The following is a 4553-nucleotide window of genomic DNA, read 5'->3' as shown; positions in this document are numbered from 1 at the left end:
AAATGGGGGGAAAAAAAAAAAAAAAAAAACAAAAAAACTAAAGGAATTTTTTATGGGTTCTTCCAATCAAAAATTGTTTTTTAATTGGCAGATCATATTCTTGAGTCTAGCAACCAATCAAAATTATGACTTTGAACCTTGTCTTAATCTCTAACAAACTTTTGGTGTGGTAGGGTGGTGCAGCCGTGTCAAATGTGAACCCTGCTGGTGGCTAATTATCATTAACTATGTATTCTGGTAAAGTTCATCTTCTGTGTAGAAATGACTAGCTGTGGAAGTAAGGACTGTAGGTAGGACCATATTGCTGTAAAATGAGCAAATCTGCTCCAACCAAAACTGTTTACTTGTGTATAGTGAACAAAAAAGTATTTTGAAGTGTCCTTGTGTGGAAATGTAGATCAAAAGAAGCATGTTTGTGTTTTGTGTGTGTAAATGTGTGAGCATCCCTGTTCTCAGGAAAGAAAAAAAAATGGGGTGTTGTATGTAGGAAAGTATGGAAATGTGCATCTGCATCAACAATGTTCTCTGGGAGAAACAGTACCACATTTAGTGGCTGGTTAATATCTGGAGTCAGGCCTTTGGATTTGTGGAGGTCTGCATGCAACAGAGGATGGTAGGGAAGGGGCAGACATTTCTTCAGGTCAGATATTGACCTTGCTTGTGTATCTGAGGGGGGCCCCCCACACACACACACTTCGGAAAAGTATTAAGAAATTCAGAGGTCTTTGTGTACTTCATTTTCTAACATCTTAATGTTTGTGTTTTCTTGAACAAAAAAAGTCTAGCTTTTTGTGAAAGATGTATGCAGAAGTCATTTTAAAAGCTGATTTTGAAGTCTTTGAGATACGAAGAAGTCAGAGCCATTTGCAGTGTTTACACTTCAAGCATCTCTCCATTGAGAGAGAGTAATTGTCAGGCAAGGTGGACTAAAAACTATTCTATCTTTGTCATGAATGCTAGTGTTGCCCCTTCAGGAAGCCATTCATGAAAAGGAGCCTTGGGAGCATGTACCAACTCAAACAGGTATTACAAGTCCTTATGAAACCTAAGATAAACCAGGGTAAATACGGCACTGGAAGGCTTGATATTCTGTAGCTTTATGGTAGAGATCCCTTAGCCTATTAGCAAAATGAATGCAATGAAACAGACCCTGAATAAAATTGAGGAACAAGCAGTGCTTTTTTGCAGTCCATGCTGTTAACATGTCCTCCTTATTGGAGGTCCACAACAGATAGATAAATTGCTGAGAGTAGAAGATTAGCTGTGGGCTATTTACCACAGTTCTAGACCCCATGCCTGTGATAGAGACACAGTACCTGTGCCCAGTCTAATGTATCCCCCCAACACAACCTTTAGAAACTTTTAATATGCCCCCCTCCAAATAAACACCCTTGCTACAGGGGGGCACAATTGGGTTGTGTTGCGTGGTTACATTTATAATGGCCCTGGTGGTGGTTGAGTTCATAGCTATGTGTACTAGGCTTTGTGTATAACTTGGTATGGAGTGGTGACTAGGACCAGAGAAGGTGGTGAAAGCATGTTTGTTTTTAATGTATTTATTTAATGGGACTGTATGTGGTACCAACCAGACTGATTTGGATGTGTAAATGTGCCAGGAGTGGTTAGGAGACCAAGAATAGTGCCAAATAATGGGGATGGATAGGATCTGCGTATCCCACTGAAAACAAAAGGGGAACTAAGGAGGCTTAATGTCTTGGAGTGAAACACTGGCAAATCAGCCATTTTTTAGATGTGGAAAAATGCTACAGTATTCAAGCCCTGTTGTGGGAATTGAAGTGCATGTCTGTGGAACTGGCTTTTGCTGTATTGGTGTATTAGTGCAGTGGGAGTTGTACTGGATAATTAAAAATCCGTTGGAATAAGTTTACCTATATTGCTGAAGCATCCACCTCAAATGTACCAAGAATGTATCAAAGGGTTTGAGAATTACCCAGATGACTTCTGATCTGCTATCTTAAAAGAAATTAAAAACTGTTACCAGAGAATTTAAGTAGAATTTCATCGGTGAGATGCCTATGCCAGTTATAAATACCAGCAAGAATAGGAGAGACCCACCTCCTGGCTACATCCCGTTTCCCATCTCGGAGGAGAACATGAGATGAATAGATTGTTGGAAAGAATGCTAGAAGCTGAAATACTGCAGTGCTATGAATGTGCTTTTCTGAGATTCTGGGTATAGTAAAGTTATTTTGTGTAATTGGAAGATTGTAAAAAAAAAAGTCTGCTGAAAATGGTCAAACCAAAAGCCAGATGAGAGACCAGGTGTACACAAAGTTTAATCCATACCAAGTGCTTTCATCTGGAAATGCAACAGACTTTTTCAGAGTAAAGATCACATAAAACAAAAGTGCTTAAATACCCATCCCCTTTAGTTGCATAAAATATTATCCAATTAAATTAAAAAAAAAAATTGTGGATTAAAAAATGTGGATTAAATTGAATAATTGTTCATGTGGAATGATTTTGCAGGATAAACCGTAACACAAGTTCAAAGGACAGGACTTGAACTTTTTGCCAAAACAAAAGCTAATTCTTGTAAAATTTGAGTTCCTTATGATACTTCACATAGTATTTAGGTTTTTCATATGTATAACATTTGTTTTGTGCAGGTATTAAAAGGAAAGTTTGTTTGTCTAAAATCTCAGTATATTTGTCATTTTTCTTGCTCCTTCAGGATACAACTGGCCAAATAGGAACTCTCTTGCATGAAGAAAGACCTGGTAACACTAATTACTATACTGAATTTAACTTTGAATTAGCAAGTAGTGTTACTTGAACTTGTTTACAGGAGTATGACTACTTTTATGTTTTTAAACCTCATAAAATACTGTAATACCCATTATTTTATTCTGTTTGGTTGTAGTCTGCATTGGTGAGTTTGCAGTTGATAGACTTTTCCTTTTTCCTGGAAAGCTACTGGATGCATTTATATACTATTGTAAGTGAACTTGCTCATTTCTTATGTACTTGATCCTTGTAAAAGTAAGTTCTTGTATGAATGTGCTGCATGTGGTGTTTAACAAGATGATTCGCTAGTAATTTAGTGGAACGGGACAACATAAATCTAAGACTTAAGTATACTCAAAAGCACTCCTTGGTAGTGGGAGAAATTGTTCATAAAGAAACAAAACATTGGCAAAGTCAATAAATGTCATATCAGTATATTAGTAAACATACTAAGGCCAATAAAAGGAAAATAATAAAGGTATGTAAGTCCATAAGGCACCCATTTATGTCTTTTAGTCCTTCTACCACACCAGGAATTCTGTTCTGAGTAACTGACTCATAAAACTGTAAGCCAAAATCTATATAAGGGATAGTTAGCCCTAATCAGCTTGAAAAGAACAATGATAGCAGCAATAGCATCCTGTAATAACTGAAGAAAGATACTGTTAATGTTGTTGATGCACGGGGTTTGAAATGCAGTACCCTAGGTAACGATTCTCCACACAGTAACTGCACCAGTTTATCTCCAGTTATCATTCAGTCGGAGAGTAAGAATGGTATCACTAGGAAAGCTAAAAGGTCTTAAAAGAAATGGAAAATGACAGCAGGTTGTCGGGTGTGGGCATCTGCTGAAATACTGACATGGCTGGGAAAATGCATCCCAGTAGTAAGTGTGACATCAGGAAAGGGGGTGTAGAACTTTTGATGACAAATTGAACTGGCTGAAAAGATTAAGAGATTAAAAAGAAGGGCTGTGCATGGACTAGATAAAAACAAAAAAGACTTGGTGTAGTTTAACCATGAACACATGAGAGAATTAGTACTTTTAACATCAAATGTATTACTGATTGGGGACGTGTAAGTTAACAGCCTGGAAGCGAAGATCAAGATCAAATTACCATATCCTCTCTGCAGGGTCTAAATCTGGTGAGCGTACCTGATTTGCTAAGTAAACTTTTGACATCTAGACAAAAGTGTAAGCAAGTAATTAGTTGAGTAAATGACTTCCTTGACATTCCATTAAATCATATGAAGAATGGTGTACTTGAAAATTTTTGAGTATTGAGACAGCATGTCAGTTGAAGTAATTTTTTGTAAGATTCTTCTTGCCCTAAATGAGAGGATTATAAATTTGCCAAAGCCCATATGTTCAACACAAGGGTATGACAGTTTGGTACAGTATACAATGAAAAGGTAGTATTCTGTGGGAAAGACTGTTCTAGACTGTTGCATGTTTGCATGGGACAACTTTCACCTAAACTGTTGGAGCTGGCTTTGTGTCTAGCAATTTGTTGATCCACCACATCTAAAAATACAAAATGAGTCCAAACACAATTCCTAATGTAATATTTTCCTTACTAAAGCTAGTAGCCTAGGAAATAAAAATGAGAAAATATTAAGCCTGATTTAAGTATGAACATCATTATTATAGCTTTGTGTTTATTACAGAATCCTGGAAGTCTAAATGTCTAAGCTTTCAGAAGTATGAATGCCTGACAGCCTGGGGTGTTGGAGTGTTAGTCAAACAAAATAATAATATAGCTTAAAGCCCAGCTGTTGAAATTCCTAATTTTAGGAGGAATGGC

General features: G+C 37.0%; 1 protein-coding gene across 5 annotated transcripts in view; it reads left to right on the top strand.

Moving 5' to 3' along the window:
- The window catches only part of SLC41A1 (solute carrier family 41 member 1), a 410973-nt gene that overhangs the window by 225283 nt on the left and 181137 nt on the right, over positions 1-4553 (top strand). The gene's annotated exons all lie outside the window — the stretch shown is intronic.

Source organism: Protopterus annectens, chromosome 7.part0, assembly GCF_019279795.1.
Source record: "Protopterus annectens isolate FY-2018-M chromosome 7.part0, PAN1.0, whole genome shotgun sequence".
NCBI classification, from domain to species: domain Eukaryota; kingdom Metazoa; phylum Chordata; order Ceratodontiformes; family Protopteridae; genus Protopterus; species Protopterus annectens.
The sequence above is the reverse complement of the archived record's forward strand: the minus strand, read 5'-3'. Positions and strand labels throughout refer to the sequence as shown.